Source organism: Mirounga leonina, unplaced genomic scaffold, assembly GCF_011800145.1.
Source record: "Mirounga leonina isolate KUSES-001 unplaced genomic scaffold, KU_Mleo_1.0 Mir_200, whole genome shotgun sequence".
In the NCBI taxonomy this organism is placed as follows: Eukaryota; Metazoa; Chordata; class Mammalia; order Carnivora; family Phocidae; genus Mirounga; species Mirounga leonina.
The window spans coordinates 22,848,453-22,860,954 of NW_023270503.1; the positions used below are offsets into that span (position 1 = coordinate 22,848,453).

Below are 12,502 nucleotides of genomic sequence, written 5' to 3' on the forward strand. Positions count from 1 at the left end.
TAACCTCCAGCCCTCCTCACATCCCTCAAGCCCATGGGGTGGGGGGCTGCTTGGAGCCCATGCGTCCCCAAGAAGAGAGCTGGCCCACGTTGAGCATCCACATCCGAATCAATTCAAGCGTATTTATGGCGACCTCTGTGGAGCCCAGTGCAATAAACTCCAAGCAGTTGAAAAAACTAGTCCCGCCCGCCAGGGCTCTCAGTCTAGCTGGAGAGAGAAGATGCAGAAGAAGTGATAAGGACATTAGGTGTGTGTGTGCTGGGAGGGGTTAAGGCAGGTGGGCAGGCAGGTGGGTCAACCTTGGATGCCGGGGGAGTGGGAAAGGGCAGGGTGGGGGGCGGTGTGGAGAGGCAGAAGGAAGGCCGGGCCTGGGCAGGAACTCCAGAAACACTGCCTTCCAGGGGAAACTCAGCCACTCTCCCCAGAGATGTGAGATGAGGTTAGAGTCAAAGAAAGAACAAATCAGCACCTGAACCCTTAACCCAGCTTAATTAAACTAACTGGCTTGAGGGACTTGAGTTAGACTTTAGGAAAATCTTCACAGCACTGAACCTCATCCTTCAAACCTGTTCCTCCCTGGATAATACCTCTATCCTTCCAGCCCTCCCCCCACCCCCAGCTCACTCAACTCCATGCACACGCTGGCCTCCTGCTGTTTGTTTTCCTCTGCTGGAAGGCTCTTCCCCAGCTGTCTGCACCACTGTGCCCTGCACCTCATCAGCGAGGCTTCCAACTGCCCTTGATTTAGGATCACCCCTCCCTCCCTCCCTCACAGTACCCTTCCCTGCTCTCTCTATTCCCTGTAACACATATCGCCTTCCGGGACTTGATATATTTACTTGTTGGTCGCCTCCCCCATTAGATGCGAGTTCCACAAGGGCAAAATTGTCTGTGCCCCTGGTGCTTAGAATAGTTCCAGATACGTGGCAGGTATGCGATAAACATTCATACACGAACGAATAAGTGCGGGAGGGACTCTGTCTTGGTGATTCTCCATGGAATGCTCCCTAGGACGGACCTAGGAGTTGGCCAGGAGCTGTGATTTTGTGGATAGTGGTAGGATCTGGCTACATCCGGGGCAATTTCACCAGGCCAAGAGCAGTCCTAACAGCTCCATCATAAACCTCACCAGGAGGTACAGCGGCCAAGTAGATGCTGACGCTCCCAGAGCGGGGGAGCCGAAGACCTGACCTTGGAAAGGGACCGCTGCAGGGCTGGGGATGAGCAGGCAGGAGGTGTGGTTCCCCGCTCCCTGCATGGTGCTCGGTCTCCACAGACATTGAGCTGGGGAGAAAGAGGAGGCAGTCAGGCATGAGGGGAGTGTTGGTGAGGCTGCCAGACAGGTGTCACTTCTTTTTCCGGGACTCAGTCCCCTTAACCTGCCCTTGGCTCTGCAGATGAATCAGCAAGTTCTAGTCTCTGAGGTTCCTTGCGGCACCTCCCCTGGGGCAGACAAGAGGATCTTGCACAACATTAAGTAACACACGTGGGAAGGCAGCAGGCTCCGAAAGCCAGCAGTAGGCTGGGGACAAGGGTCATCCAGCCCAAACCTATGTCTCTGTATGGAGACCCCCCAGCCCAGGAAACAGCTGGCGCTGGGAACTTGGGGATTGGGGAGGAGGGGACGGTCCTCAGCCTCAGCTGAAAATCAGCACCTCGGGTACACCACTTGAAATACGGTTTCAAGGCACCAAATCTTCACCAATAAATACATAAATAAGTAATAAAAATTTTTTTAAATGCAGGTGTGCCTTGCTTTAAGCCACAACCTATAGGAAAACTGAATACCTACCAAGGATAAGCAAAGGGTGACTCTTCATTTTATTTTAATTTTTTTAGGTTTTTATTTATTTATGTAATCTCTACACCGAACGTGGGGCTCGAACTAACGCCCCTGAGATCAGGAGTCACATGTTCCTCCAACCGAGCCAACCAGGTAAGCATCCCTGATTCCTCATTTTAAAGGAGGGTGTTCCAGGGGCACCTGGGTGGCTCAGTGGCTTAAGCATCTGACTATTGATTTCAGCTCAGGTCATGATCTCAGGGTCATGAGATCGAGCCCCGCATTGGGCTCCGCTCAGCGTGGCATCTGCTTGAGATTCTCTCTCTCCCTCTGCCCCTTTACCCACTCACTCTTTCTCTCTCTCTCAATAAATAAATCTTAAAAAAAAAAAAAGTAAAGGAGGATGTTCCTTGGAGATGTTGTGAGCCCCCCTAGTGAACCAGAAATCATTGCCTTTGTCAATATTCTCCTTTCACATATTAATCACTTGAAATGTGTCACTTTCCAGTCTACAATCTGCCTTCAAAGATATGAATACTTTCACACATAACATATTCTCATTAGATTCTCCGAGGACCCTCTGAGTTACCTACAATGATCCCTATTTTACAGATGAGGAAACAGAGGCCTGCGGCAGGCAGATCACACAGTTCAGCCAGGCCTTTCGACTTGCAGCTCGTCCCAGCACACACCCCGTCCCCATGTGACCCCTACAGCTCTGGGACGCTGGTTCGGAGCAGGGCTGTGATCCATGAGAGAGGAGAAAACCGAGCCCGGGAGACTAAGGTTTCCAACAGCCTCCCTCACAGTGAGCCTGGGCTTTGAGGTCAGACAAACCCGGGCTCGCATCTTAGTTTATCACTCCCTAGCTCTACTTGGCACATACTTGACCTCAATGGGCCTCGGTGTCCTCCTCTGTAAAGTGGGTCTCATAATAGCTACGTCACGGGCAGCCCTGAGGGTGAGCTGAAGTGTTAACATGTTATCGCTCAGAGCAGGGCCTCACTCTGAGTTGCTGTGCTGATGCCCGCCATTTTTGGTGTTTTGTTGTGTTTTTTAAGATTTTATTTATTTATTTGTCAGAGAAAGAGAGAGGGAGCAGCAGACTCCCCGCTGAGCAGGGACCCGGGCACCATGACCTGAGCGCAAGGCAGATGCTTAACCAACTGAGCCCCCCAGGCACCCCCATTCTTGTTCTTTGTACAGGATCTCTCACACTTCTGTGAAATATTCAGAGGTGTGTGACGGGCAGTCTCTTCCAGGGGCAGGCAAGACGGCACCCCCGTCCTCAGCCCAGCCCTGCCCTCACCCCTTCCAGAAGGTCACTCCCAACCCCCAGGAGCCTCCCTGCCACCGCCTGGCTCCACTTCACAGCCACGGCCCCGGGCCACCCCGGTGCTGCCTGCAGCAAGGCCCGGAGGCCCGACAGGCCTGGCCGGCCGCCAGGACTTCCTTGGTAGGATGCCCCGCCCCTCCTTCTGGGCCCTTCTATTCTGGGAGCTGTAATTTAGACAGCCTTCCCGCCCCAATTGCTATATCTGTGGCAGCAGTCACCGTCCCCCCGGCCCTGCCCACCCTTTTCATAAACAGCTCCCAGGCTGCCCTGTTATCTTGGGTTCCGTGGCTCTGGGGAGGAGGCCCTGCCACCCTGAAGATACAAATAACCCCTCAATCCGGGGGGCAGCCAGCCCACTGTGGACAGAGGCGGGATGGAACCCTCACCCACGAGAGCCCAATATAGCAGCGCTCAGAACCTGACCCTGAAGTCTGCTGAGGTGGGATGGGATGCCGAGGAGAGAAGAGCCTGCCATTATCCCCCCTACACTCTGAGGACTGGGTTGGCCTGGGCTGTGGTCTCCCCACAGGCCCTTCTCGGCCACAGGGCCATGAAAAGAAGGAGGGGCAGTCAGTAACAGCAACAAAAGTGATCTTTCTAAAACACAGATGTGATTGTGTCAATCTGAGCTCCAAACCTGCAGTGGTTCCCTGTGGCCCTTAGGGATGAGGCTCACAAGACCCTCTGCCTTCTGCTCTTTCTACCACCTCTCTCGCCTCAGGACCTTTGCACAAGCTCTCTCCCTGCCTGGACACAGTTCTCCTCTTCTTCTAACTCCTACTCATCCTGCAGGTCTTGGGTTAGAAGTCACTTCTTGGGGTGCCTGGGTGGCTCCATTGGTTAAGCGTCTGCCTTCAGCTCAGGTCATAATCCCAGGGTCCTGGGATGGAGCCCTGGGTTGGGCTCCCTACTCAGCGGGGAGTCTGCTTCTCCCTCTCCCGCTGTCTCTGCCCCTTCTCCCACCTGTGCTCTTTCTCTCTCTCTCTCTCTCTAATAATAAATAAAATCTTTAAAAAAAAGAAGAAGTGGGGCGCCTGGGTGGCTCAGTTGGTTAAGCGACTGCCTTCGGCTCAGGTCATGATCCTGGAGTCCCGGGATCGAGTCCCGCATCGGGCTTCCTGCTCGGCAGGGAGTCTGCTTCTCCCTCTGACCCTCCCCTCTCTCATGTGCTCTCTCTCATTCTCTCTCTCTCAAATAAATAAATAAAATCTTTACATAAATAAATAAATAAAAATAAAAATAAAAAAATAAAAAAAAGAAGAAGAAGTCACTTTTCATGGAACCTTCCCCTGACATCGACACACATACACACTCCTCTCTGGTCCTCCCCTTGAACTGGGATGGATGTCCCTCCCATGTTTACCAGAATCACCCGGCCCCTGCTGATACACCTGTCTGTCTCCCCAGCAGACTAGAAGCACTCCCAGGGCAGGAACTCTGTCTTGCTTATACGGTTTCTCCAGCACCAAGCCCAATCCTGGCATACAGTAGGCTTAAGAAAAATTTGTTGAAAGAATGCATGAGTGAATAAATGAACAATTCCTCTGCTCCCCCCACCCCCCCCCCGCGGGGGATGAGTGGGTCTCTTGGGGAGGTATTTGCTACTCCGTGCCCAGAAAGCCCCATCTTCAGCTCCTGGGTCTTTGTCTTCTACATATAACTTCAGGCTCACTGCACTGATCTGAAAAATACGGTTGCTATGGCCATGGGCCTGCTCGTGGGGAGCCCTGAGAGGCTCTGAGGACGCACTATGGGACAAGGCAGGCATCCCTGGGTTGAGAGGGAGGAGGGCACAGAAAGAGGCAGTCCTCAGGCTTTATTAAGTAATAAACCAAGAAGCAAGGCGGCTGGGCATATCAAATGGGCAGCTTTGGTCACCTCTGCTATGACACAGGGACACACTTTGTATTTTGCCTGCTCCAAAACGGTAAATGGCAAAAAATAACCCGCGATTACAGCAACAGCATGGAGTTAGATGATTCTACCAGTAAGCCAGGTACATTATTGGAGGGCCTTTGAAATTGGAGTTTCTGTGTCCAAATTGCATTTCCTCCATCGTTTCTCTCATCCTGCAGTCTCACTTGGATTTGTCCCAGATCACCTGCCCCGATTGAAGGCTGGGAAGATCTATCACTGTGGTTTCTCCCCGGAATACAGCCACGGAGCCCAGGTCGAGGGCCCAAGCCTTTTAGGGAGAGAACAAGAGAGCAGTGGGGGCTCAGCGTGCCACCTCCCCACTCCTGGAGGCCGTAGGATGAGATGGTCAAAGACAGGCCTGGTGAAGACAATCAATCTAATGGCCAAATAGACAAAAACTGCTCTGGGTGGGTGACATGATCGAGACAAGCTTCCACCTCAGGGCCTTTGCATGTGCTGTTCGTGCTGCCTGATGTTCTCTCCTCTCATATTTCTATATGGCTCGCTCCCTCACGTCTTTGCTTAACCGGCCCCTGCTCAGTCAGACTTTCCCTGGCCACCCTTTTTAAATCGAAGCTCCCTCCCCCTCCCATTTCCCTGCTTTATTTGTCTCCATAGAACTTCCTGCTATCTGATATACTGAATTCTTTCCCTCTCCCCCCACTCCCTTCCTTCCTTCCTTCCACTGGCTGCCTCCTTTAATAGAATATGAGAACCATGGCAATTGTGTTTACAGATGTATCTCTGGTTCTCTCTTGCTGTGTAACAGATCACCCTAAAAACTCAGCAGCTTCTTATTATCTCCACAGTGTCTCTGAGCCAAGAGTCCTAACAAGATTATAGTCATCTCAGAGCCTGACTGGGGCTGGAGGGCTGCGCCCAAACTCACTCATGTGGTTGTCGTTGACAGGCCTCAGGTCTGCACCGGCTGCTGGCCTGAGGCTTCAGTTCCTTGCCTGTGAGCTTCCCCATGGGGCTGTCCACAGCCCGGCAACTGAGGGAGTGACCCCCAAAAGGAGGAGAGCAAGAGAGGGGGAGAGCGCCCAAGACGAAGCGCAGTCTGTCATAACCCACACTGGAAGGGCTGTGCCTTCGCTTCTGCCCCCCGCCACGGGTCACTCACAACCACCCTGGCACAGTATGGGAGGGGCCCGCGGGAGGATGTGGGTGCCAGGATGTGGGCAGCATCGAAGCCATCTTGGAGGCCGGCTACCAAGCCCCCACACAGCCCTGGCATATAGAAGATGCTCAAGAAATCGGAGAAAGAAAGAATGAAGGTAGGAATGACTCCAGCAGAATGCGTCTAGGCTTCGTACCCACAGGGAGCTAAGAGCCCTGACCACTGCCCCATCCCTGAAGGATCTTAAACACATTGAGCTTTCCTCACCCCTCACCCCACATCCACCACCACCTCTCCCCAGCCGGGTGACCTTGGGCAAGTTCCTCAACTCAGGGGCCTGCTGTGAGGATTTGAAAAGACAAGGAGGGGGGCACCTGGGTGGGGGCTCAGTTGGTTGGGTGACTGCCTTTGGCTCAGGTCATGATCCTGGAGTCCCGGGATCGAGTCCCGCATCGGGCTCCCTGCTCAGCGGGGAGTCTGCTTCTCCCTCTGACCCTCCCCCTCTCATGCTCGCTCTCTCTCTCTCAAATAAATAAAATCTTAAAAAAAAATAAAAAAATAGGGCACCTGGGTGGCTCAGTTGGTTGAGCGACTGCCTTCGGCTCAGGTCATGATCCCAGGGTCCTGGGATCGAGTCCCACATCGGGCTCCCGGGAAGCCTGCTTCTCCCTCTCCCACTCCCCCTGCTTGTGTTCCTGCTCTCGCTATCTCTGTCTCTGTCAAATAAATAAATAAAATCTTAAAAAAAAAAATAAAATAAATAAAAAAATAAAAAGACAAGGAGGATATTAACTAGCTAGAATTTAAATACAAATTTAAAAAATAAAATTAAAAAAAAAAGTTGAGGAGGTAGGCATCGTAGAGTCCGACACACACGAGTCCTCAATAAATGTCACCATGGTGGGCAGTACTGCGTGTTACTCATATTGGAGGGAAAAAAACCAAAGTAGCTCCCTGGAGTCAGGAGCCGTTTTAGAGCGGGCGATGGTGTGTGTGTGTGTGTGCGCGCGTGTGTGTGTGTTTCTATAGGGTTCTGTCCCAGGTCGGCGGTGCCGGCGGATGACTCATGTGGTCCAGACACCAGGTTTATCACTTGGGCCAGAGATGGTCACGTGCTGGGGCCTTAGTCACCCAAACGGGCAGGACTGATGAGCCCATGGGCCACTGCCCATTTACACTGAGTTAGCATGTATGACCCCAGTGGTTCTTAAACTTTTTATAGAGAGGGGAGGGAAGGACAGGTGGTGTCAGGGAATCTTTTGAAAGTTTACATGAAAAATGCACATTTACAGGTAAACACAAAAAGGTATCTACAGCAAGCTCAGGCCGCTCACAGGTGGACCAGGGCTCCAGAACGTTCGTGTTCCACTGCGGCCTCCGGAGAGACCAGGCGGGGCCTGTGCCTCCTGAACAAATGAATGAATGCGTGCATACCTGGACGAAGAAATAAAAGAACGAAAGCCCCAGAATCTTGGCATCTTTGCTGGTTGGCAGCACATCCTCTCCCCCTGTACAATGGCCTCAGAAAAACTGGCAGGTTTCAAAAGAGCCGCGTTCAAGTTCTGCCTTAGCCACCTTGGACTTGTCCCCTGACCTCCCTCTGCTTCGTTTTCCTCATCAGGAAAATAATATGAATTGCAGACACTGTTTTGTAAGCTACAAAGCCTACGGAACACACAAGGGGCTCTCACTTTGGTCCGACTCTTATTGTGAGGGTGCTTCTCCAGCTCCCAACTGCACAGACCTGCCTTGGGGATGGGAAGGTTCCTCCGTGGGGCGGGGTGCTCAGGGGGAAGCTGTAAAAACCGGCTGAGCTGCAGGCCCTTCCTTCGTTAGCATATCCCCGGTGAGACCGCCCAGGTTAAGCCAGGAAGCTTGCCACGGTGTCATTCCCTGCCTAAGGCCACACCCACACAAGTAGCCGAGATTGAGAGTCTTGGGATCATTCAGGTAACAAATATTTTTTGAGCAACTACTTCAGATCAAGGGCTGCACTAGGTGCTGGGGACACCATGGGAGCAAACCCACTCTGGTCCTTATTGTCGCGGAGCTGACAGTCTGAGGGAAATAGATATTAATTGATCAGCCAGGAGGAGCCCAGGGTGCTGTGGAGGTGTGTCATGAGAGGGAGGGTGTCTGGGCAGGGCTAGTTTCCTTTTAGAAGTGACAGATGAGGGCGCCTGGGTGGCTCAGTTGGTTAAGCGACTGCCTTCGGCTCAGGTCATGATCCTGGAGTCTCAGGATCGAGTCCTGCATCGGGCTCCCTGAGTCTGCTTCTCCCTCTGACCCTCCCCCCTCTCATGTGCTCTCTCTCTCTCATTCTCTCTCTCAAATAAATAAATAAAATCTTAAAAAAAAAAAAAAAGAAGTGACAGATGAGCTGAGCCCTGCACTCAGTGGGATGGATGCGGTGGGAATTACGCTGGAAAGAGGACATGGCAAGTGCAAAGGGCCTGTGGTAGCACATTTGAAAGGCTGAAACAAGGCTGTTACACAGAGCGAGCAGGGGAGGGATGCAAGAAGTAACCAGGGACACGAGGCAGGCCGAGACGAAATCACCTTGTTCTCTTTAATGTGACATTTGCGAAAAACGGAGGAAATGGAGTGGCAGATTTCAAGACTCTGAAAGCCATTACACAGAAGGAGGGTGCCTTAGAAGCCAAGTGAGAGGAAATATCCCAGCAAGAGGGATTTGAGTCAGACTGTAAGGACTTCCTGGCCCAACTGGGACCCTGGGTGGGGAGGGGTGACTTTCTCAACCACCTGCCGAGGGTGTCTGCCAGGTAGCAGAAAGGATGTCTGCACGTTCACCTCTTTACCCAGCTCCCTCTGCCACATGACTCCCCATCCTTGCTGCTTACTGAGGGGGGATAGTGGACAGCTCTGTCTGGGTGAGTCTGTTGTGGGAGAGGGGCTGGCTTGGGGAAGGCAGGGAGGGAAAGATGCAAGGGTGTCCAGGCTGTTCAGGGGATGTGGAGAAAGAAGGGAGGGAAAGCCAGCAGCAGGCAAGAGTAGGAGCTGAGGTGGGACGGGGAAGGAGAGTGGTCAGGATGGGGGCATCCCTGGGGGGTGGACCTGACCCCCAGATTATGAGTCTCCTCCTTAGCCCAGAGGCACCTCAGGTCCCAGCTGCTTTACCTGCTGAAGTCCAAGACAGAATGGTCCCGGGCAGAACAGATCTGCCAGTTGTCTGACACTTTTGGGAAAAGCTGTTCGCTTATCTCTGTCTCCTCTCTAGACTGTAAGTTCCCTGAGGCAGGGTCTGTGTCTTCCTCAATGTCTTATCTCCCAGGGCCTGACACAGTTAGCAGTTGTCCAATGAAGGACAGCACAAATGAGTACTGTATCGTAGGGAGGACCCGGAGAGCGGGAGACGGTCGGCAGCCACCCACGGAACAGAGCTCGGAAGATCTGAACCTCGATCTACGTTATTGCCAGGTTCTCCCGAGCACCAGCGCGGGGGTGAGGCAGCCCATGCCCATCCACAGAAGGGCAAGTCAAAACTCGTGCGAATCCTGCTTCTGCCACTTCCCAGTTCTGGGGCCTTGGACAGACTACATACCACTCGGTGCCTCATTTTTCTCATCTGTAAGGTGGAGGAACAAATAGATCCTAGGGTTGATGTGAGAATGAAGAGAGCTGAGCCTTTAGAACACTGCTTGGCACCCACAGTAAGCGCTCCATCAATGCCAGTGACTGTCGTCTAGGAAGGGGACGAGAGACCTGAAAAGTCCCTACGCCCCAGCATGACGCCTTAGGCCCAGAGCACCGCCGGCAGAACCCGCAGAACTGCGAACGGGGCCCTCCCGGTGGCCTCCGGCGCTAAGCCCACCTGCACAAGTCGCCAGGTCACTGAAGGCCCTCAGCCTCCTCCAGACAGAGAAGTGCAGACCTCAACATCGGAGCTGACTGCCACTTGCTGCAGTGTCCTTGGGCAACGCACTTTCTTAATGTCCCCAAGCTTCTGCTTTTTCATTTGTAAAAAGGAGAATACTAAAACCCATCGGTCGGGGTTGTCGTGCGGATTACGTGCCTGGCACAAAATGGTCCTTCCCGGAGCTGGAGCTGGAGTGTTCGGAGGAACCAGGCGATCTGCCCCTCCCCTTCCGCCACTGCCCCTCCCCCACCAGGCCTGTCGCAGAGCCAGAGTCCCGGGTCCTGATTCCTGGCCTCCCGGGCTCTAACGCCAAAACCTTAGGCGAGAGTCACACCCTCTTCGTCAAGGCCAACCGGAGAGCCCCATCCCTGGCCACCTGAGTCAGGCTTCCCCGGAAACTCCTGTGTCTGTCGCCTCAGATGACCCCAGCCCCGCAAGCTCTCTGCTAGACTGACTGCCGGGAGTTCTAAGGTGAACCCCACAGGAAAAGAGGAAGTTCTGCAGCTGAGTGCTGGGCAGAGGCCTCACCCTGCTGGGGCCCGGGATGGGGTGAGGTGGGAGGTAGGACTCCCCTCCCCTTTCCGTCCCCCTCTTTAGACACATGGCTGATCATCCAACTTGTCCAACTGCGCAGCTGTGTTCATTGGCACAATGAGGGGGGAAAGTTTAAGAGAGGTAGGATTGTGCCCTGAAAAGTTCAGCGTAGGGGGAACTGGGAGTTTCTAGATTTATTCCACAGAGGTGCTTTGCACAGAGCCCCTGTGGCTCTGTTATCCGCAAGCCTGGAAGGCAGAGGTGGGCAGTAAGAACTGGCTCAGGCCGCCACCCACAGAAAGTTACGGCCCGCCCCACCCTCAGCCCCATCGGTGGAAAACGGCAGAAAGGGTGTTCGTCGTCAGCGTCAGCATCTGGATCTGCATCTAGTGCCTCCTTGGGGGCGTGTGATTCTGGGCAACTCATCTGATCTCTCTGAGCCTCAATTTCCCTGTTGGAAAATGGGGATAATCCTGCAGTGACCAGTTAGAAGATAAAATGAGGAGACACAAACGGAGTGCTAGGTCGAGCTGAACACAGCAGACGATGTGTTTCATTTAACAACAAACATCTAAGGCCTACTATGCGCCAACAGTCTCCGTGCTGGGGTGGGTGGAACATTACCACATAAGGCAAACGTGGTCTCTGCCCTCCTGTTGCTGACAGGGGTGGCAGACGCTGAAGGAGGGGCACAGTGTGGGGTAAAGGTTAAGGCGACCAGGCTGGGGGACACCTGGGTGGCTCAGTCGGTTAAGCTCAGGCCATGATCCCGGGGTCCTGGGATCGAGCCCCGCATCAGGCTCCCTGCTCAGCAGAGAGCCTGCTTCTCCATCTCCCTCTGCCTGCCGCTCCCCCTGCTTGTGCTCTCTCTCTCTGACAAATTAAAAAACAAACAAACACAAAAAACCTTAACAACAAAAAGGCAACCAGGCTGGAAGCCCAGCTGTACCATTCACCTGCTGGATGACCCTGGGCAAGCTCAACTCTTTGTGCCCCGATTTCCCAACAGCAGAAGGAGCCATGCGGCATTTCAGAGAGTGGTGAGGATTATGTGAGCTGACCCACGGAAGTGTACTGACGGCATTCCCCCCATGTTCTGGAGGCACACAGGTGATCGGTGTGATAGAAGGAGCTTCAGGATGTGTGACAGAGACCGAGCTCACCCAGCAAATGGGGCAGGTGTGTTCCTGAGGAGGGAAGTCCCCAGGAAACATGAGGGGTGCTGCAGAGCGGGAAGAGAGGGTGGGCAGCGAGGACAGGGGCGTGAGCGGCAAGGCAGTGAAGGAGCTGGGGAGCTGGGGAGCTGGAAGTTACAGTCAAGGGTTTTAAGCAGCTGTAAAGCGTTCGTTCTCCTTTGTACATGCACAGGGTAATTCCTTGCTGACCCTCCTTCCCCCGCAGGTTTCCAGAGCCACGGGCTGCCAGATCCCACAGGGCCTTTCCACCTGCCGGCTTTCTTGGAGGAGTGGAGCAGGGGGAGACTTAGACCCCGGCCTGGGGGCGCCTAGGCTCTGCATCCACACAGCTCCTTTGTGACCCCGTGGGCCAGGTGTGCCTAGGTTTGAACCCAGGCAAGTAATTTCTCCTGTTGTGAATATGCAACTGTTAAGTGCAGCAACCTACTACAGTGCCCTGTTCATAGTACGTTCTCGGTATATGTAAGTTTTGGCTCTCTGCTGTTGAAACATAAGCTTCTCCTCAACCATCGGGCTGGAGGGCAGAGGGAGCTGGGGGGAGGGCTTGGGTCGGGGGCGGGGGGGAAGGGGGAGGCAGGGGAGTGTGGCTAGGCACCAACGCTTACGAAACAGAAGAGAAAGTGGGTTTTTTATTTACAACACCACTTGCAAAGGGCAAACAGTTGGGTCCTTAAATCAGTGTTCACGGGGTAGGGGAGTGGGAGAGCCCCTTCCCCGGCAATCCCCTGTAACCTGTAAC

General features: G+C 53.7%; 2 long non-coding RNA genes across 2 annotated transcripts; both read left to right on the forward strand.

Annotated features, from left to right (window-relative positions):
* Positions 1–1,656: 1,656 nt before the first annotated feature.
* LOC118024785 lies at positions 1,657–6,555 on the forward strand. The gene is made up of 3 exons (XR_004683201.1): positions 1,657–1,936; positions 5,195–5,443; positions 5,846–6,555. It is a non-coding gene; the product is annotated as an uncharacterized LOC118024785 (long non-coding RNA).
* A 3,741-nt stretch (positions 6,556–10,296) lies between these two features.
* Positions 10,297–12,291, forward strand: LOC118025051. The gene is made up of 3 exons (XR_004683243.1): positions 10,297–10,504; positions 11,577–11,746; positions 11,969–12,291. It is a non-coding gene; the product is annotated as an uncharacterized LOC118025051 (long non-coding RNA).
* Positions 12,292–12,502: the final 211 nt, after the last annotated feature.